General features: G+C 42.4%; 1 protein-coding gene across 25 annotated transcripts in view; it reads right to left on the bottom strand.

The window, feature by feature from the left end:
* DLG2 (discs large MAGUK scaffold protein 2) overlaps positions 1-23,013 on the bottom strand; it is a 2,052,576-nt gene that overhangs the window by 193,955 nt on the left and 1,835,608 nt on the right. Inside the window, exon 1 of one of the 25 annotated variants that reach the window (XM_044258422.1) lies at positions 4,764-5,095. The exons of the other annotated variants lie outside the window; for them this stretch is intronic. The gene's annotated coding sequence lies outside the window, so the exon portion shown is untranslated. Of the gene's footprint in view, positions 1-4,763; positions 5,096-23,013 lie in introns of those variants that run through there. 25 annotated transcript variants of the gene reach the window in all.

Here is a 23,013-nt window from a genome sequence, read left to right as displayed (position 1 = left end):
ATAACAGTTTCTATTGCATTAAAAAGAAAACAACAACAACCCTACATCATCAAAGATTCATAATAATTAGAGATTTTGCTACCTGGCTGTTAGTTCTTCTTAGGAGGGTCTTAGAATCCAATACAACAGTAAATGAAAAGGAGCCTTTGCAAGCATGAGGTCTGGACAGAAGAAGGGGCCGTGATAATGACCGAAGGCCACACAGAGCCATTCCTTGCCACTGCTGCTTTTCACAGCCTGGAAGGCCATGTCCCACATGGATGCTTCAGGCAGCCTTCCATGAGTCCATACCACAAAGGGTTACAACCACAATTTGAAAATACAGATAAGAAAAGGGCACCTGAAATTAACAACAGTCTCTCTGAGCAGCTGTATTTTCAAATGGCATAAAAAGATAAACAGCAGAGAGTTTTCCTCCAGCTGACCCTCCAGTCACCCTCCAAAGTCCGTCTATGCCTCTGAACTGGAAGGAAGGCCAATGTGTAGCCTCGATAGATCATGTTGCTGTCAGTTCCAAAATGGAACCTAAAAAGCTTTTAGTCTGAGATCTTTATAGCTTTGGCTACGTTCCTGTTCAAGTGATTTCTGTTGGTTTAATGGGGAAAAAGGTAAAAAAAAAAACAAAAAACAAACAAAAGCCCTACAACATCCACCCACTGGAATTTTAGCTTCACTGTTCTGCAATATAAGGAAATACTCTTCAGCACGGGGTAGGGCGGTCCCTAACACTTTTGGGGCCCAGAGCAAGAACACAAGTAGAGGTCCCCAGACCTGGGCCAGCCCCTCTTCTTTGCCACTGTTTCTTCTTGCACCACAAACGGACTTTCATGTCAATGTGTGAACATCCCAACTCATGAGTCCGAGCTCTGATCAACAAATTCTCATCCCTTAGCCTCATCCCCCAACTCCCAGGCACACAGCAACCTACTGGTTCTCCTTCCCACCCAGGGTGGGCACAGTATACAATTCCTGGAAGTGGACTCAGGGTTGTTTGCGGAAGAAATTCTGGGGCTCTATTTATCCAGAATATGGTCTAGAGAGCAAGATCCAAATGGGCCCACCTCTTGGCAGACTCCTCTAAAATCAGAGGTTGTAGAGGAAGGCTACCCAGGTCAAAGGGCAGTAGTGATTCAGGATAACCTTTAGACCTTATTTTGAATTTAGTAAATTTATAGTCTTTTAAATTATTATATCTTTTTATAGTAAGCTTTATATTTTGGTGAGAATTATAAAGAGACCTCAGGGAAATGGGATCTTTTTTTTTTTCTTTTAAGATTTTATTTATTTATTTGACAGAAAGAGATCACAAGTAGGCAGAGAGGCAGGCAGAGAGAGAGAGGAGGAAGCAGGCTCCCCGCTGAGCAGAGAGCCTGATATGAGACTCGATCCCAGGACCCTGAGATCATGACCTGAGCCGAAGGCAGCGGCTTAACCCACTGAGCCACCCAGGTGCCCCCCGGGAAATGGGATCTTGATTGGCACAGACCAAATACGAGAGCAAAAGAAAAGGAAATCTTCAATATTATTTTTTAACACCTCCTAAATTGATAGAGGTTAATTACATATGTGGGGAGAATAATCAAAGCAGAATATAGGGTCAAATTTTCAAAATGGAAACATGTAGAGCAGGGCAAATCCTACTGGATAATTTCAGTGTATTACAGTTGTAGTATAGATTCTAGACAGGCGGGCCTGAGTTCAAATTCTGATACTGCCATGCCCCAATTTAAATTAATAGTATTTAAACAAGATTTTCTCTAATCTCATTTCCTTATTTGGTAATGGGAAGCAAAAGAGACCCTACCTAGTAGGAAAGTGATGAGGACTAAATGAGAAAATAAAGGTTAAGACATTGAGCATTCTGCATGGGACTTAATAAATGATATTTATTATAATAATAAGGTACTTTAATGCAGTGTTAAGGCCGGAGTTACGACCTAATCATTCTTGAGCAAAAAACTTAGAAGGCTAGAATATTATTTGACATCATTTTGCTTCCATGGTCCCCATTTGAAACCAAGTTTGTTCTTTGAATTAACGTAAGGATTTTGGATGCCATTCTGAGAATTAATTAAAAGTACACTGAAAGGTGATAATACCATCTTTACCAGGTTTCTAAAACAGAAACAAAAACAGATTATCTAGCTATAAGAACTATATCTTACGAACAAGAACAATTTTTTATAACCTTTCTATTTACTATGTACAGTTCTTTCAAAACCAACATCAAACTTTGTTAACATATTTTGTGAAATTCAACACATAACAAGAACGACCACCTTTTACTGGGTCCCCTTTGTGCCACACAGGGTACCAGGCGCTTTATATACAACATTTCCCTGGAGTCACCTTCCTAACTCTCCCCTCCCCCACTCATCAGATAAGGAGCGTGAGGTGTGGACCAGGGCCACACAAAGCCCCTGTCCTTTTCCATTCCCTTGCAGCGGAAGCCAGGCTCTGAAAAGCTTCTTTAAACAAACCTCTCCCCCTTTCACCCTTCCCAACCTCTCTCAAAGAAAATGATATATCTCACATAGGCAAAGTGTTAATGCCTCTTTGGCTTTTAATCCTTTGTTGAGAGACGTATTTTCATGTGTATGTGCTTTCTCAGAAGGTTCTTGTCACAGTTCATGTTTGTCTTGATGCAGATTTAATTGGGAATAACTCATGCTAAATTTTCTTTTGTTGTTATAAATAGATCTTATTCTTGGTGGGTGGAGAAGATGAAAAAACCGCCACCAAATAAGAAGAAACTCAGTTTACTGAGATCGGTACACTGGTTTATTGCTCGATTAAACCATGCTGGATCAAAACCCAGATACTGCCACAAAATAAACCATGGGCTCTGTTGTGCGATTTTTAAAAATGTGGCACAATAAGATCCAATGTATGATACCTCGCAAAAGTATTTCACAACTAGATTGTTCTTGACATTAAAATATATTAACATTTTCAGGAACCTTCAACTGTGTGTCCTGAGCTTTACAAAGCCCCACAGACTGGTCAGAACTTCAGATGCAGATGTTTGTTTATACCTGCAAGGATCTGCTGAATTTGCTACCTTAATCATTAGTGCTGGAGCCCAGAGGCTTTGAGCTGAACATAAGACGAAAAGACATTTTACAGACCCCATGTGGGGCAGCCCTTTGGAGATTAGAAACCCAGTCTCAGGTTACACACCCCTAAGTGCCAACCACAATACATCACTCCTCTGGTCTTTTAAACAGAACTTCTTCAGAGAAATGGAAAATATGGAAAAGCTATTTATGGACAAAAGAAATATGCCTGAAAAATGTGTTCCTGCCAAAAGATATATTCCACATTCCAAATCTGCCAAGTTTTGGTGCAATCAGAAAGTATACTAGGAAAGGAGAAATAACTTTATCGGAAGCATAGCGGTACTGATGACCAAAATTTTTGTCAGGAAAAAGCAAGAGCAAGCTAAGACCCTGGTGAAAAATAAATGCATCATTCTTTTCAAAGAGATGCTAAAACAAGTTGTTTCCTGGAGGATAAAGAGGATGTTCTTGTCGGATCTACAGATTCTACATGCCAAGAGAAAGTGCAATTATGCGTAAAGTAAACACTTCGGACAGACAAACATGTATGGGTTCGGAAGACAGTAGCTCCTTGCTGGGGAAATAAAGCAAATGTCAACAAGCCAGACACACTTAAACATTCAGAAAAATGTCTTGCTATTCCTCTCCATATATTATATGCCATATGACACCACAGTTAAATCTGTTACTGCAAAAAAAAAAAAAAAGAAAGAAAGAAAGAAAAGAAAAAAAAGTACGTCAAGCTTTTGGTTTCCATGAGATTTGGACAGAGGCAAAAGAACACAGCAGAAAGGAGTCCGGGAAGGTACAGCTCTCGCGTCTCTCCTTCGGAGGAGGAAATGACTTCCTATGGCTAGCTGACCAGGAGTCAGAGCTCACCCTGCCCCTCACCAGGATCCAGATCGAGGACCTGGAGCATACCCACTGAGGATCAAAACGCAGCTTCAGGTAATTCTTAATGGGAATAGGAAACTAGAGAAAACAATTACAAGTTACTCAAATTCAACAGTCATGCCGTGTGCATTTGTTTGTCCTACGGGTGTGTTGTACCGCTCATTCCACACGAGCCCGGCTTTTCTTTCACTCCCTTTTCACATCATCAACAGGCATGCCAAATGCAAATCTCCTCCGGATTCTGATCCCATCCCAGCAAAACGCAGGGACTACCACCACACCGAGTTTCACAATCATCTCCACAATGACAATTATTCACAGCCCCTCGGTTCTGTTCACACAAAAGATTGCAATTTGAATCTTGCCTTGCACAGGTTCAGCTCTGCTGGAGCTGGTTACCAGGCAAACAGTCTGTTTTAAGATTTACCGATTGCTGGGGAGAGTAAGCTGGGGGTGGGGATGGTCAAACCACCCTGTACGTACCTCCTTTTGGCAGCTAAGAAAAACAATTTTCGTGACAAAGAGACTTGCTCTTTTCAAAGCTCCTCCAACAAATGAAACTGACAGAATGAAACCTGAGAAACTTTAGCAACCAAAGAAAGCAGCCTTCCAAGGATCAAGGTGAATAATTGATTTGTCGGGTTTTGTTTCATCTCTTAAGCTATTTTGCTCATTAAAGGGAACCGTGGAATTTGTCAGAAGCCCAAACACTGACACACACTTCTGACAGCAAGTGCATACTCCAAACTACACATTCATTTGCCAAGCTTATTCAACGACAACGATTAGCTGCAAAGCCAGGGAACTTACCGAGCACAAAATTATTGGAACAAAGCAGGGAGGAGGCAGGAGGCACCACAGGCAGCTTCTCCGTCTCCTTGGTGCCAGGTTCTCCTGTCTGCCGTCCGGTTCACACTTGCCTTTATAACTAAGACTCCAACGGAACTCACTAGCGAAACCTGATGAATTATAAAACAGCCCCTCCTAGACTCTTATATTTTACATCACAGGGGGTGACCATGCAGCCGTCTTGTTCCTTGGGTACATAGCCTTCCTTGTAACTCATCCTGATAAATATATCAGCTTTAGGAGCAGTGACAGTAATTGGTGCCGGGGATGTACCAGCATTAACCAATAAGACGCTTTCCCACCATCACTACTGCACCCCCATGCTCCACTCGCCTTCCCCCACACCTTGTTAAGGTGGATCCACCCAACCCAGTGGGGGGGCAGGCGACGATGGCAAAATGCAAAAAGCCCCTGCATCTCAAATGTATGCCTCGAGGGCCACAGTACTCGGGGTTAATTCTCATCACAGTTCAGTAAAGATCAGCCCTCACGTTTGCAGAGCACATCACAGTGTACCAGACACTTTCGCTCTCTCTGTGCCTCTCAGGAACCAGGAGAGGAGTAGCGCTATGGTATAAATGAGCCGCCAGGGCTCAGGGAGTTAAGGGACTTTGCTGGTTGTTCACCAAAATCCAGGGGTTTCAAGGAACCCTGGCCATGAGGGAGTTCAACCTGCTCACTGTGCAGATGGGGAACCCCTGGTAAGAAAGATAAAGGGACTTGTCCAGATCCCACAGTTTCCAAATGTGATTTGAGCCTGAACCCCAACCCAAGTGTTCTGATGTCAAAAACGGTGTTGTTCTACCCTATTATGCTACCTCTAGAGCATGGAAGCCCTGGATATGAGAAGAGATGCAGCAATCAGTTACAGTATCATTGACTGACCCCAAATCATTAGTAGGCAGGCTGTGGGGAGGAGCAGAGCAGTGCCTGAGCTGACAAGGACAGTACTGTTTCTTTGTATTCACTGAATATCAGTGCTGGAAAACGTGTTTTTGATAATAAGAAGAGCTACTGCTGAGCCCTTCTTACGTGTCAGGCAGTGTTCTAGGTGCTTAGACTCATTTAATCTTCAAAACATCCTGATGAGGTAGGTATTAGCTATCGTGAACAGCGTACGGCAGATGAGAAAACTGACATTCAGAGAGGTGAACAAGTCCGAGCGGGATCCCAGCTGCTCAGTGGCAGTGCTGGAACCGACTCCAGGCAAGCTGCTTGCAGAGCCCACACTCAAACACATCACCCCTTCCCAAGCAGTGTTTCCTACTTAATTCTCAGAGGCAGATGAGCACTGGGAGCAGATTTATTTACTATGGCCATTCGCAGAAATTAGAAAAATATCTTTGGTTTTGGAACCAAATGGACTTGTGTTTACACCGTGGTTTTGCCACTAATCCATTGTAAAAATGGGTTGCTTTATCTATAAAATGGGTTTGCTAATTCTCACCTTGTGAGATGAAGAAAGTACAGTGCCTGACTTACAGTACATAACCCTAAACTGCTATTTTTCTTAGCATACTTCTTTTTGGAAAATTGATTTCTGCCTCACTTTCCCTTTATACTGTCTCTTAAAATGTCAACTGGTGTTTGCCAAGGAGTCTTCCCATCTGCCTGCCTGTGAAGAAGGGGCAACAGCCTCCGAGATGTCCATCATCTAGATGGCAGAATGTCACCAGGAATACTGGGCTCTCTGCCGGGGAACAGCAGGCCCGGGGCTCTGCTCAGATTGCCTGTTCAGCTTAGTAGCATCTCTCTACTTCACCTCCACCGTTAGTCAAATGAACTCACCAGCCCAGGAAAGCATTTTTTCAGTCGTTGGCTGTTCACAGTGAGACCAAATGGGCTAACGTCACCTATTTCAAACAAGTACCTGTCACAAAATTCACCATGACAGTGAATTTCTGCACATGGCTATACCTCTACTGCCATTAAGTCAAGGTATGCCGGGCAAGGAGACAGGTTATCTCCTTCTCAAAGCTTCCACTTTCCACTGCAAACTCCTGTCCTAAGTCAATATACCCTAGCATTTGGCCACCTGTGAGCTCTCAGTCTGATAAATCCATCCATCCATTTAAGAATCTGCCATCTTCAACGTATGCAATCAACATTCCTTGAGCAACATCAGTGGTAGCCCTCTATGGGACAAGGTAATGTTACAATGTTCCAGGCTATGCAGACTTAAACAGAAGAGATTTTCCTAGCTCTGATTCTAGAGAATGACTCAAGGGCCAAGTTAATTTGTTCACATATAGACTCTCCCTTCCTCGTTTATTTTTCCCTATAAGCATCTGACTACGAGGTCTAGAATATGCCTGGATGAGGTGCCCCCATTTTTCATGACCATACTTAATGCCAGGCACTGTAGGAACAGAGGTATGCAACATAATTGGGGGTTTGGAGAGAGGGACCTGAGTTTCTAAATGGTTAGAAAGGCCAGGGGTAAACACCATGTATAGCAAAGAATAAGTAAGTGATAACTATGCTTACAAGATAAATGGTTATTTCTTATATGTTGATATGTCAGTTATCTACCCTGATGAGGCCTGATGAGGCTTGGTCTATGCTAAATCTTTCCACGATTTCCAGATCCTTCATCTGCCAAGATGCCCCCAAATTTCTGCCAGAGTCATTCTTTGTATATATCCCTGTACTGCCCGGCTATTCTGCCATGATACACCCCATGGAAAATTTATATAGAGGAGTGTTATGGTTTTTACATTATAATGTACTGCTCTGTTCCCATATCAAGGATAATCCTAACATATATTCTTTTTAAAAAGATTTTACTTATTTGAGAGAGAGAGAGAGAACAGAGAGAGGGGGGAGACCCAAAGGGAGAAGCAGACTCCCTGCTGAGTGGGGAGCTGGGTGCAGGCCTCTAACCCAGGACCCTGGGATCATGACCTAAGCTGAAGGCAGATGCCTACCTGACTGAGCCACCCAGGTGCCCTCATACAGTAACATGTCTTCTGTCATAATTATTCCCTCATGCTACCAGGTGCTCCCAGACCAAACAAACTATGTGGAGCTTTGAGACTACACCAGTACTTGGCTGACACTAGGGAAGTAGTATTTATTGAGCAAAATGGGCTAGTAAGGTGTTAAACTTTATTACTTATCTCACTTAACCCTTACAGCATTTTCAAATGGGCTATACTATTATCCCTACTTTGTAGATGAGGACACTGTGGCTGGGGAGGTTAGATGATTTGATAAATGGCACAGTCAGAATAACGACCAGTCCAAGACTGCACAGCCTGCTCTCGGAACTGTTAGAACTACTGATTTGAAGAAATTGAGGTAGCAGAGAAAACAAAATAGAAGTGTCTGTTCCTATCGCTTTTACTTCCTCCAATCCTCTTCTCTCCTTAACTGACTTACTTTACCCCCCAATCCCACCAGAATTGCTTTTATTAGGTAAGTAATGACCTGCACACTAACAAAACCAATGGCCAGGTAGTCCCGTGTACTCAATCTCTTCCCAGCCCTTTGGCACAATTCGTTACAACTTCCCAGAATCAACTCCTGTCCTAACTTGGTACCTGAGACTCCCTTTCACCCCCTCTGACCTCCTCAACCCATCCTTCTCTAAGTCTCTCCTGCTGGGTCCTTCTCCCATCTTCTAAAATTTATATAGTGCCAAGGGCTCATGATTAGACCTCCTTAGCTGCACTCACTTGCTAAACCATAACAGCCAGTCAAGGCTTTAATGCCCCCTACAGAGTACCTACAGCTAATCCCAAACTGTGCCCTGAACTCCAGATTTTTACACCAAGTTACATATCACATCTAAGAATCTCCACTTGACCATCTGATAGGCTTTTCATATTTAAAATGTCCAAAACCAAACTGTGGTTTCTTCTCCCAAATCTGGTGTACACTCAATATGTTTCAATAAATGGCATAATCATTCACCGAGTTGCTCTGGTCCCAAACCTGGCAGTTGTTCTGGACTCTTCTTATTATCTTCTACTCCACATCCTCTTCATCAGCAAATGCTGTTATTCTGTCTCCCAAATTTATCACAGATCTTTCCTCTTATTCCCAGTCTATACCACTCCCAGCTCTCACAGGGATCTCTGCATTCACCTCCTACTGGTTTCCTTACTTGACTCTTGCCTTGTTACAAATTACTGTCCACACAGCAGCCAAAGTGATTCTTTTAAAACAAAAATCAGACCCCCCCTATTCTCACTCACTTCCCTTCACTGGCTCCCCTTTCACTGAGAACCGGCGCCTGCACTACTGTCAGAAACCTTCATACAGTTCTCCTCATAGAAGTCTTCTGACATCCTACAGAGAAGGGCATCTTCCATTCCCCTGTTACTTGCTCCTCCCTTAATGGACTTCATTTGTATTTAGAGTACTTATCTCTACTTCAGTGTATGTTATATATTTACTTGTTTATTTCATTAACATTTATCCACCCCCCACTAGAATGTAAGCACCATGAGGTCGAGGGCCTTGTCTATTTTATTCAAGGCTAAATCTCTAGCACTAGAATAGGGCTTGCCACATTAACAGGTGTTTAAAATATTAAGTGGATCCATTCAAAGTCCTATCTTCACTAATTCTTAGTTACATATCCTTCTGTAAATTGCCTCTTGTCCCTAAATCATAAATTCCTCAGTTATAAACTTTTTTAGAAAAAACAGACACAAGGCACCTAGGTGGCTCAGTGGGTTGAGGCCTCTGCCTTCGGCTCAGGTCATGATCCCAGGGTCCTGGGATCAAGCCCTGCATCGGGAATCCCTGCTCAGTAGGGAGCCTGCTTCTCCCTCTCCCTCTGCCTGCCCCTCTGCCTACTAGTACTTTCTATCTCTCTGTCAAATAAATAAATACAATCTTAAAAACAAACAAAAAAAAAACCCAAAAAACAAAAATAAAGCAAAACAAAAGAAACCACAAACTTACTTTGCTCTGGTACTTTACAAAGCCTTCAGCCTGTCCTGTGAATGGCTTTGATACGATTCCATGAGATTGGTCAGTGCTGTAAGTTAACTTTTATCCCCCCAAAACTCGTATGTTGGAGTCTAACCCCCCAATACCTCAGATCATGATGTTATTTGGAAGACGGATTGTGTCAGATGTAATAAGAAGTCAACCTAGTGGAGTAGAGTGAGTCTCTAGTCCAGTAAGACTAATATCCTTATAAAAGGGAGAAATTTGGACACAAGTATGTGCACAGTAAGAACACGAAAAAATGCTGAAAGCCCAGGCACTCCCAGAAGCTAGGAGAGAGGCCCGAGACAGATCCTCCTCTAGTACCTGCAGTGGGAGCACGGCCCTGCCAACTCTTGATTTCAGACTTCTGGGATCCAGAACCATGAGACAATACATTTCTGATGTGGTAAGCCACCTAGAATGTAATGCTTTGTTATGCAGCTTTAAGCCACCTAGACGGTAATACTTTGTTATAGCAGCCCTAGGAAATTAATACAGTCAGTCAGATATAACCCTCATCTGACACGGGAGGAAATCCCAGGTCAGGAAAGCGGAGTAACCTGCTCCAAGTATCACAGTGAGGAATTTGTAGGGCCAGAACTTAAATCAGGATGTGCATGACTTCAAACCTAGGCACAGCAGAGGCAATGGTCCCTAGAGGCTGGTCCCCGACCCTCCGGGGCAGAATGAGAGAAGCAAGCAGGGTGTATTGGTTTTCACCAAGCTAAAATGACCTTCCTTTATTAAAAGATTCTGTCCTTCCTACTCTGATTTTCCTTTTTGCTATTTCCTATTAAGTTGTTTTTGTATTTCTGAAATGATGGTGAGAATAGATCTTAGTTTTTCAATCCTGTTTGCTTTTTTTTTTTTTTCCCATGCTCTTCATTTTATTGGCAAGATAAGCTGGCAGTTTTGTTGGCCTATAAAAGTTTGTTCTCAAATGTTTCTGGTCTGTGAATTATGAAAGTCTGGGGACAACTGTTCTAATGTTGTCCCCTTTCAACGAGTAAGAAAGCCCTTTACATGTAGCAACGTTTGGTGGTGGGATAAAATCTTTTCTCTCCATCAATAGAAAAGACCCCTCCCTGCTCTGATAAAAAATCTGTGCTAATGGTCACACTCTCTCACTTTATTACCGATAAATTAATTTGGTATAATCCCATGTGACAAATTTATATAACTAAATTTAGCAATATTAATTTGTAACTGAAATTAAAATAATTCTTTTTCTTAGTCTTTTTTTTAAGATTTTATTTATTTATTTGACAGAGAGAGAGATCACAATTGGGCAGGGAGGCAAGCAGAGAGAGGGGGAAGCAGGTTCCCTGCTGAGCAGAGAGCCCGCTGAGGGGCTCGATCCCAGGACCCTGGGATCATGACCTGAGCCAAAGGCAGAGGCTTTAACCCACTGAGCCACCAGACACCCCTTTTTCTTAGTCTTCTTGCCCTTGTTCTTCCTGCTTTCTTACTGAGCATTTTTAATTTCAGTAAAATTCTTGACTTGCTTTTGCTTTGACCCATTTTCTTTGGGTTCAGGACCTATGGATTTGTCCAAACATGAGGATTAAATGAGATCACCTCTGTTGAGTATAACATTGCAAAAGCTCTCAGTAATGCTAGCTCCTTTTAAAGGAAGAGGTAAAGAGGGAAACAGCTTTATGACCGACCACAGGAGATTTAAAGTAACTGGATGACTCTGGAGGAACAGCCAACCTGAGAGTATTAATGGACTTTATCCTTTTGCTGAGCCTGCTGTGATCCAACAGACAGCTTATTAAAATTGTGGTAGTCTATTTTTATGAATTCATGCTCATGAATATGTGTGAGTTTATATATGTGCCCCCACATGAACATATATATGCTTATACATGAATATAAATTGATTTATATTGATACATCAGATGCATTTTAATATAAATTCGATTGATTCAAGTCTCTGCATCCTCCTTAGTTTCTGAGAAACCCAGAAGGAAAAAGCTTTTATACACAATGAAAGGATTGCTTTCTTTGTTTTTTCTTTGTTTTTCCCCTATAATCTAATTTATATCCACTATTTTGTCCTAGCCTAGGAGATTTGGTAAAGACACACTTCAAACCATTTCTTTGCCAAAGTTATGTCAGACTCCAAATCAATGAAGAAGGAATTCCTTCATTCCATGAGTATTAATGGAGGGCCTGGTATGTTGCAGGCACTGTACAATTACGTTGGATGTCAGAAGAACAATACAATCAGGGTCAGATATTCTGCTCCCTGGACTCCTACTCTAGGGAGTAATGAGCAGATAACAGCTACCTACACAGCATATAGCTTCACTAAAGTTCTACAGATGCCTAGACAAAAGGCATCCAATTTAGTTTTGTGGGGGTGGGGGCAGTAAAGTCAGAAAGGCTTCCTGGAAGAGGTGATGTCTGAGCTGAATCTTGATGGGTAACTAGGAGATATCCAATTAAGGACATTCCACTCAGAGTAAGAAGCATGTGATACACAAAGGTCCTGGGTGGAAGTAGGGGCAAGAAGTTGATCATGGATCTCTGGAGGAGTGGAATTTTATCCATTTGCCACTCAGTAACCTAAGAACACATAATGGGAAAGTGACTGACTTCAGAGATTAGGAATGCCAAAGAATGATGGTTCCTTTTTCATGAACTTCTTCAATGCAATGAGGGCTGAAGTGGAAAATGTCATGCTTTATAGTTAGACAGTCCTGATTCATTCAAGCTGACCTTTGCAAGTTGCTTAACTTCTCCACATTGATTCTTGGTTCATCATCTATAAAATGGGGAGAGTAGAACCTATTTCATAGAGCTGTTTATTATGATGAGATTAAAACTGTAAAATGTCTTGCCACCTACTTGCCACAAAATAGACATCAGAGTAAATCTTAATTCATATCTTAAAAACACTTACATTATTATGAATAAGAACCTACATCACTCAGGGCTCCTGGGTATCTCAGTGGGTTAGAGCCTCTTCAGCTCAGGTCATGATCCCAGGGTCCTGGGATCAAGCCCCTGCACTGGGCTCTCTGCTCAGCAGGGAGTCTGCTTTACCCCCTCTTTCTCTGCCTGCCCCTCTACCTACCTGCGATCTCTGTCAATAAATAAATAAAATCTTAAAAAAAAAAAATAAGAACCTACATCACTCATACCAATTCTTGTTTTCCACTGGGATACTTTTCACTTCCTCTTAGACCAGATGTCTTAAAAGTTTGGTTGCTGATATCATGGTTAAAAATTTTTTGAGCACATAACCCTCATTATTTGAATACTTATATATTTAAAAGTTGTAGGATGTACAACCATTGTGCTATGACACAGTATGTACATTATAAAACCTACATGAGAATAGAAATTTAAAGGCTGAGATGAAAAATGTATATAAAGAGAAGGGCTGTCATCTTGAATACTCTTGGGATGTATATACACACTTGGAAGAAGATTAAGAGCTCCTGGAGAGAAAAGATCTAATCTCATTTTTCACAGAGTACCTCACGGCACAGACCAAGTACTAACGACACATCTAGAAGTTGAAGAGGCAACACTAGAGCATTAGGAAGAAAAGACCGAAAACAAAAACCCCAAAACAGTGTGACCTACTAGTGCCACTCTCTGTCCAAACCAGTTTTTATATTTTTAATTTTAATATATATTTTAATAACAGCAAATATTTAATATAGCAGAATTGGTAGGCAACCAAATGTAACCACCTCCCTTTCCAAATGTCCATGACAAATAGAAAGTAAACAGATTCCTTTTTTTAAGGGGTTAATAGTAATAATGACCAGCTGCTGACCCCTTATAAGAGGCAGATACTACGCCAATTCCTTTAGATATATTTTCTTATTTTGCCCTTACGATGATCAGGGCACCACACTGCATCTCTCTAGAGGGTAAAAAACATATTTTAGTGTACACTGGGAGTCTGCAAACCGTGGCCTGCAGACCAAATCTGGCCCTCTGTCTGGTTTTGTACACTCTGTAAGCCAAGAATAGTTTTCACATTTTAATTGGCTAAAAAAAAAAAAAAAAAAAAAATCAAAGGAAGAATAATGCTTTGAGGCACATGAAATTATACAGAACATGAATTTGAAATTTCAAATTTCAGGGCCCATAAATAAAGTTTTATTGGAACATAGCCATACCCATTCGTATATGTACTATCTGCGGCTGCTTTTACATGACAAAAGCAGAGTTGATTAGATGCAATAGAGACCATGTGGCCCGGAAAACCTAAAATATTTAGTATCTGGCCCTTTACATGTTTGTAACACGCTGACCCCCTAGTGCCTATGAATGGAGCCACCTGCAATTATGCAGCTTGCATGGCTGTCCAGGTAACAGTCCTATATGGAAATGGAGGCCCAGAGAGAATAAGTCACTTGCTCCTGCAATGAAGAAATGGCAGAACCAGAGGCTTCTAGGGCATATTTTTAAGGCTGAAATACGTCTATAATCCTTCCTAGAGTTCAGGCCTTTCTTCTGATGATCTGGCTATATGACTGAGCCAGCCACCACCGACAGAACTTCCCCCACTGTCCACTGTCTTCTCCATGCTCTCATGCCTAGATTTTACTCTACTGATGGCTAAGGACAGGGTAGAGTGGGGAACGGGTCAATGGAACAAAAGCACAATTCACTCCTCTATAACTACCTCCTTGAGTCTCTCAAATATACACTTGGTCCCCAAGGATGAGGTTTTTGCCATCTCTGGCTGAGCTGAAAGTGATGAAAAGGGCATGTGATGGAAAGCTGGAAACCTCATTACTGGCTCTTTGCCTACAGAAACTCAGCCAGCTTATCTTCTTTCCCAAGGAACTTTCAACTTACACTGGCTCAGCTGGTTCTTTCCAGGTGCCTATAACAAGCGGCTCTGCCCAGCTGAGATCAGAAGTTGACAGATGAGACTCTGCACAGTGTTTTTCAATCCTGGAGAATATGTCCCATTTTTCTAACCCTCACTGTGCCAGATCCTCCTAGGGTCCCAGCCACTCCTGGGTTGTAATCTGGATACTATAAAATGCAAGTCACAAAAACTTCTCCCTGGACAGTATCCTGGAGGCCCAGATGCATTAACATAATTTCTGTGGCTGCCCAATTATAGCCAGAATCTCACTTCTAAGCAGGAACAGCTAACACTGGCAAGGCATCAAGTGTGTAAAGTTGTGGGAACAGTTTTTGCATAGGTTAATCTCACTGAATCCTCCCAGCAAACAGAGATACATTATTCCTGTTTTTGAGATAAAAACACTAAGACTCGAGAGGAATTCGGGAACATATTCTTTGCATACACTGGTGAGGTGGTAGGTCTGGGCTTCAATCTCAAGCTGACTCCTAATTTAGCCTGTCTCTTTAGTAAAGGAGACATCCATGAAGAAGGCAGCTTTTTGCCATGATGGTCACTGAAAGCAAACAAACAAACACCCCTTCTGCTCTTTCCCTCCAAATCATGGCATGATATTCTTTATACTTGAGATTCAGCCCAGAATGATGGCATTCAGTGAGGGACAGGGTTTAAACTTATTAGCTAACCATTCAGGCAAGCTGATACACTGTTAATCTGTAAAATGGGAACAGCAATATGCCTATGTTGTACAGTTGTTGTGAGGATTCTGTAAAAGACTGTAGGCATATCCGTTTATACGAAATGTTCATAACAAGCAAGTCTATCTAAACAGAAAGTAAATTGGCGGTTGCCTCAGGTTAGGGAGGAGATTGGGACGAAGTGAGGACTGACTGCTAATGGATATGGGTTTCTTTCCAGGGTGTTGGAAATGACTGAGCAGTGACAGTCGCACAGCTCTGCGAATGTACAGAAGAACAATGAATTGTACACTTCAAATTGGCGAGTCACATGGTATATGAAATTTAAAAATAAAGTAGATAAAGTGCTAACACAATGCCTGGAACAAAGCAAATGCTTTCTAAATGTTAGTTTTTGTCATTATTGCTTTGTGGCAGAGACTGGCTAGTTCACTAAAATTATTTCCTCTTCTCCCAAGCACAAAACTAGACCCCACCCAGAAGTTAAGTGCGGCTGTATGTCTGAGCCCTGGCCAAGGGAATGTGAGTTCTGGCCAATGAAATGGAATGAGCCTGGCCCATAGAAACATCCCCCTTGAAAGCCTTCAAGTCCTCTTTCTCTCCCACCAGCTTGATGCAAATGAATCCTTGACCCTGGAAGCCTCTTGTTAAAGATGGAGGAGCCAGACACAGCATAGAAAAAGTCTCTGCACTACCGCCCCGAGAAAAGTTAAAACAAGTTTTGGACTTCATGAAAAAGAAAATACACTTCTGTTGTGTTTAAACCATTATTCATTTTGAAATTTTATTGTTACAAGAGCTAGTACTATACTAACATATTCCTGTTACAGTTTTAACTCTTCCAAATCACCTGAATTAAATAGACTGTGGACTGATGGACCATGCAGGTTCTGGGGTCCTGATGACATACAACATAAGTCTGGCAAATACAACCATTTCTTCAACACTGTCAAATAGTCAGTGGACAGTCTGAGGAGGGTATGCAGCTTCTAAATAGATTTCACAACTTGGGGAAGCTCAGAGTCCTTGTTCTGCCCTCCAGTCCTCGAAGGAAAGGCCAAATGAACAGCAGGCAACACGCAAGCAGACCATGAACGTCACCATCAGTAGGGTGCGGAGAAAACTCAGTGAGCCCCGTGCCTGCCCCTTTGTGCTTCTGTCCTTCATGGAGGACACGTACCCACCCTCTTCTTCTTTGATAAAAAGGGAAAACAATACAAATCAAATATTGTGACCCAGTCAGATTATGTACCACCCTTGCTCAGTGCGTTCTAAAACAGTAGCTTTCATTTTCTAAATGCAGAAAGCAGAGAGCTTTCAGCTCTCCTGGTGAATAACGCCAAAATATTTGATTGTTATTGTCGCTCGTTCAGAAGATTGGCTGTCAAAAGGAAAAGCTCTGAGTCATGCTGTGAAAAAGGTGAACAGAGGATATGCCACCACAACCAAAAGGTGGCAGAATGGAGAGGGAACAGTTACTGCGGAGAGGGGGCGGGGAGATCTCAGGTTTATGAGCCCCTCTCCCTGGCCAAACTGAGCCAACAATGTCTTCCCACACTTTCTCACCGTGGGGACACTGTGACGACCAGTGGTTGTGTAGAGTGAAAGTACACTCAGATCTTATAAAAATAGTTAATGGCTTCAGAATATTTACCGAGAAGTTCTTTCATGGAGCTTGTTTAATCTTCTGAACAGGCTTATTATATAAGCGTTATTAAAAATTAGCCCCTCTTATGAGATAAGGAAACTGAGGCTCAGAAATGTTAAACAAAGTGGAATCTCCATGATCATTCAGGTGGGAAGCAGCAAAATGGGGGGGAGGGGCTCTAATTGCGACCTGAAAGGTGCCAAAACTCTCATCACTAACTTCCACATCCTTCCTGGCTCGGTGCAAATAAAATGCATTCATCAAGGGGAATGGCACTTCTGGAGAACCCAGGACGCGCAAAGCCAAGATGCCTACCCTGGCTCATCCCACAGGCAGAATGTCCTATGAGGCTGCTTGCTCTCAGGCACAGGAAGGGCCGGAGAGAATAATGAAACAGGCAAAGGAAAGAACAAAGGCTATTGTCCCGGGCTCCAGAGACTAGCCTGCCTCGACATGATTCATAAAGTCATTCACAGACTCAGACCTCAGGGATTTTGAGTATCAGATCATTGCAGGTAGAAGTGTGAACTTCTAGACTGGAAGCACATCTTCTTGCTGAAAATAGTTTCCTTCCCCCAGCAAAAATCGTAAAGAAAAAAGGATCTGAGTTTCTCCCTGCTTCCTGTTTGCCAGGCAGAGTCTTTTTTTCCCTCAACCTCCCAGTCCCACTGTTTCTCTCATTTCTTCTTAGTATGCTCTATTTAAACCAGATGGAGCTGTAGCATTTTGAAACTAGTTCTGAAGCCCAGGGGCTCGCATCATAAATAAATAAACAAATGAACAATTCAGCAAATGGTCAATCAGGGGGAATGCGTTTAACAACTGAGCTGGAAAAGTAGCTGAAAATCTATTCCCCGATGAAAGATCTGAATGTGACCCAAGATCTCTTAAGAGGTAACCGCACTCACTCCATTCAGTAAACCAGGGGCTGGAAAGAGAAGCAGTGGGCAGGCAGTCAGGAACAGCACCATGGAGATATTCCATGGCTCTCTGGCCACACTCTATTACTAATATGCTGATACATTATCCTATGGTTGCTGTGAAATATCTGTTCGCCACCTATAAAAGCAAGCCATTTCCAAGTGCTGCCTTTCTTTAAATATATTCTCCTTCCTTTAAGTCTTACATAATTCAACTATCATCCCATGTGAGGCTTAATTTAAAGAAAACCATAAGTTGAGTTAATTCACTGTGAAGGGTTATGGAAGTTATATTTATTCCAGAGAGTCGGCAGCTGTGTAATGGAGTGTCTATTATATGCCTGACCTACTGCCAGGTTCTGGGAACACAAGTATGAATAAGACTCAGCCCCTGTCCTTAAGGAGTTCATGGCCTCCTGGGAGGAGAGATGTATTCAAAAAGTAAGTGAAAAAGTATTATCACCATCAGGGTAGAAGGGAAATCATGAGATGTTTAGTGATCAGCTCCAAAGAGTGAGGGGATGGCGCCGAGGGGCAGAGGACAGATATGGTGGTTCAGCCAAGGAGCCTCCTGTCCTTCTGTGTAGAAGACCCTAGAAGCTGCTGTTTACCAAGAGGAGAGATTGAGATGATGGTCGGGGCAGAGAGAGCAGGAAGAATGGGGGCGGCCATGTGTAGTGTCCCTGTCGACACTTGAACACAGCTGGGAAATAGGCTCCTTAGGGGAGAGAAATGAGAGGCAGGCCTGGGGTTCAGGAGATGATCCTTACTGCCCTGTGGGTAATCTGAAAGCATGTGGACCTTATCCCACATGTGGTGGGAACATCTAAAGGACTTCACACAACAGAGTAAACAAGATGGGATTGTACTTCAGAAGATCACCGCGGCAACCATGTGGAGGCTGGGCTGGAGGTGTTGAGGTTGGCAGCAGGGAACAGTCAGGAGGGAGCGATGGGGCCTGGTCTCCGGCAGCCACAGTAAGGATATCAACAAAGGGAGAGCGCAGATGCTAAGAGGACAGGAATTTGGGTTGGATGTCATAAAGTCTGGGTTCTGATGCTAGCTTTGGCACCATCTCTCTGGGTGACCCTAGATGAGTTCCCCCCTTTTTGGACTTTGTCTCCCAATTTGTCAGGTAAGAGGGAGACATTTTATGGTTGTAGATGAGAAGGCGCTTTATTCATATGTTTGGTTCCTATTATTCGTTCCTTGGGTAAGTCAGTCAGGGAAGGCACTCATTCCTGGATGCATACTTCTGGGGGTCTTGCTATAAAAAAGCAAATTAGTAGTATAAGGAATTCAGCAAAAAGAAAGACGAGACCTGAAGTCCACAAGTGTTTGGTGATCATGCTTTAGGTGCAGAATGTGCGCCACAATGCAGATATAGGTAAGATGCAAGTGGAAATGGTCCAGATATGGTTTCTGCTCTCTGGGAGGGGAATGAAGCAGCCCATGATTAATTCAGTTCAACAAATCCTGACTGAATGCCTGTGTGAGGAGCAAACCTACCACAGTAAGGAAAAAGAGGAAGAAGGCAGGGTCCCTGACATAAAGGAGCTCTGTCCCAAATGGATGAAGTGATATAGCTCTTCGAGGGCTGCAAAGCACTATGGGAGCCTAGAGATAGAGAATCTTACCAAATGTCCATCTTTGATCTCTGTCACTGCAAGGAGACATATGAAGCCTCTTTTCTGTGATCCCAAACTACTAATAGTTCCCCTTATGAAAGCAGAGGAAGCAAGAAGTTACTCACTTTAAACAAAGGCCTTTTCATGCTGAGCTCCTCTTATCAGGTATGTCATGTAAGAACAAGACATGCTCTTTGCCCTCAAAGAAATCACAGGTCAGTGTTCATAACATTTTGTATCATGGGAAGAGAAATAAGAAAAAGCTTGGTTCTCCTCTTTCTACTAAGCAATCCAGAGTGCCTTGAATAGCGCCCAGCATATAGTAGGTGCTCAATAAAGCTCAAATAATGTGAACAAGATCACATTTGTTACTATTGTTACTATTTGTTAAAGAAAGAAAAATTGAAGTTAGCTCTAAAATAATAACACATACTTGACATTTAATTATCCACAGAATTCACTCAGGAAAAATTACTTTTATGTAAGAAGTTGTGAGTAATTAATCAAACCACATGCAACTGGGTTGTTGTAATACTAATTCAAAGAAGGCTTCCAAGCAGCAGGTCTATGTTCCCAAAGTCTTGGGAAGCAAATGGCATGTAATTGGCTTTAAGAGGCTTTGACTGACCACACTTGGTTCTTTAAGCCAGGGTGTGTTCCGTTTTGGAAGCCCTTCTTAAGAGAAATAACTCCCAACCCCTTAAATAAAATAAGTGCTTTCTAAATACAGGACCTGAAAGACCATACTTGCAAATGGCTTTGCTTAGACAGAAATGGAGTGTTAGGGCTAGGGAAGGAGACTGATATGAAAAGATGCGACCTGACAAATAAAATAACATGTATACCAAACTCTGACAAAAATTAAAGGTGCTAACAATGCTACTGGGATTTAAAAAAAAAAAATGCATCATGTTGTGGTATTTTTTTCCAGAGAGGCCCAGAGCACTGTGATCCAGCTTGTAAGAACAGTGACATGTAATTTATAATCTCTGACCAGTAAGAAATGATTCTAAAAGACTTGTGATAGGCTTGGCTCATGCATTCTGCACCCTGTTACAAGTGTGAGGAGGCCGCCATACTGCCTACAAACAGGGAGAAGCAGCTATGATAAAACAGCCATCTTGTATTGGGGCTTTGGCCACAGGCTGGCTTTTGGTCACAGGGTTGACATGTGGCCTCTGCTACCTACTAAGTTATTATGGCCTTGGACAAGTCACTCCACCACAGTTAAGCCTCTATCCCCATCTGTAAGTGAAAACAAGTGTGCCTATCTCATAGTGTTGTTATGGGGAGTACATGAGCTTAGTACAGTGTCTGGCACAGAACAAGTATGGTAACAAGTATTATTTTATTATTAGAGTTACTGAAAGGGAATTCCTCTTTCCAAAACTGCCTAAAAAAACTTGTTTCAAACATTTCTGAGACTAAAGCAAATACATGGATGATGGGTTTGCAAAAATGGGACTGAGTGTTTCATTTTAATAGAATCATAATGTGCTGAAGAAAGCAGCAGAGTCTTGTGCTGATCTAGAACCCTTTCTCATAGTAAGATCATTTTGTGAGTGAACCTGAACTACAGGTACAGTGCCTTATTGACTCTGGGCTTTAGTGTGCCATTTGGTAATATGAGTTTCTCCTAAATGCTACTTAATGATCTAATACAAAGAACTCTAGCCTGGAAGGACTTTGATTTGAATCTCACCCCGGTCACTTAATGACTACGTGAGCTCTGGGAGAAAAAATACCTTTCTGAGCATCAGTTTCCCCACCTATAAAATAGGAATATGACTGTCCTTATATTATGCCTATTTTGGAAAGAATTTTATGACATGGTCACCATCATCACCTTTACTGAGCTACTGCTTTGTGCCAAGTTCTGGCAGCCTTTACTAAATTACCTCAGCCTCACTACAGCCTATGTTGCCTTCCAGAGGTGGTTGTCAAGTCAGGGTCTCTCGTCAAGAGCTCGGAACCCAGACAGCGGGGATCAGTTGAACTGACAGGTGGAAAGCTGCTAAATGATGTCCAAAATATCAAAACCTCTCACTGCTACAGAGAGAGGCAGGTCTTTGACAGACGGATGGCAGTCTGCAGATACACGTCTAGTAGGGCAGGGAGAGACATGTGAATATACACAAACAACAGAAATTAGGGACCTGCAGTCAACCTCAAGTTTCCCAGGTTTATCACAAATAACTACTTTCAAAGATGTCCAAAGCACCCATCTAAAAGGTCACAATAAAGGCAGACATGAACAGAGGGATAGGAACCCAAATATGTCAGACTGGTTGAAAAGGATAGAAGAAAACAAAACCCATCCACCGGCTCCTCTCCAGGCACTAACCTTTTGGACTTCGAGCATAGCCTTTGGGAGGAAGTGTGATAGGGAGCCACACACACACCGGGCTGCAGATGAGGGAGGAAGGAGCTCCGTGGCCTGGATCTGGCAGTTATCTCTGTGGTTCCTGTGACCCTCGGGGTCAGATGTCAGGGGTCCTTCTCTTGACTTTAAGTTATTTAACCTTGTGGGCTGGGATTCCATCTTTAAAATTTAAAATGAAATTATGGCACAATTTACACTGGACTACCACATGTTTATAAAAAAGAGTGAAGAAGGTGTCCATGTACTGACATAGAAAGTTCTCCAAGACACTTCAACAAGTAAAAAAAGAACAGTACAGACAGAGCGAATAGGATGCTCCCTCTGGTGTGCAACAAAGAGGGTAAAAGGAAAAAAAAGGTATATATATGTATACAATTTGAGGTATTTGCAAAAGAAACTCCCTCAACATGCTCTAAAAACCTGGAGGAAAAGAGTGGTTAGCTAGGTGAGGTCGACGGGAGGAGGGGAAGAAAAAAAAAAAAAACTTAATAAGTATCTTGGAAAAATCAAGTATTTAAATTATTTTAAATAATAGCATGAGGATAGCAATTAGAACATACCTCCTAAAGCTGTTTTGAAGAATAAGCAGAATAATCTATTTAAAGAGCTTAGCATGGGGCCTAATACATAGCAAGCAATAAGTACACATTAGTGGGGATTATTGTCTCTTCTTGAGAAAGAGAGTGGGAAGGAGACCTTTCTTGGCCTCTACTTGCTGTTGAGGGGTGCAGAGAGCCTGAGACAAGTCCGCAGGAGGCTGGCTGCTGGGGCTTTTACTGAAGCTTAAGGAGCAGAAAGTCCATAATGACCTGATTTCCCTCTCAACCATCCAGCATTGTTCCCAAGGATCCAGGGCAAACTGCCCACCCAGAAACAAAGACGGAGCCTTCACCCAGGAACTATAACCCCGTGGACTAATGGGTTTGGAAAGGTACAGAACTACAACTCCAACACAAATGAAATCAGTCCATGACTCCACGAGTTAGCAGTGATTTAAAACAGGCATGCCTTGGACACCTGGGTGACTCAATCAGTTAAGCATCTGCCTTTGGCTCCAATTATGATCCCAGGGTCCTGGGATGCAGCCCCACATTGGGCTCCCAGCTCAGTGAGGAGTCTGCTTCTCCCTCTCCCTTAGGCCCCTCCC

The sequence above is a fragment of the Neovison vison genome, chromosome 7 (assembly GCF_020171115.1).
Source record: "Neovison vison isolate M4711 chromosome 7, ASM_NN_V1, whole genome shotgun sequence".
NCBI classification, from domain to species: domain Eukaryota; kingdom Metazoa; phylum Chordata; class Mammalia; order Carnivora; family Mustelidae; genus Neogale; species Neogale vison.
This window is presented reverse-complemented; position numbering and strand designations above follow the sequence as displayed.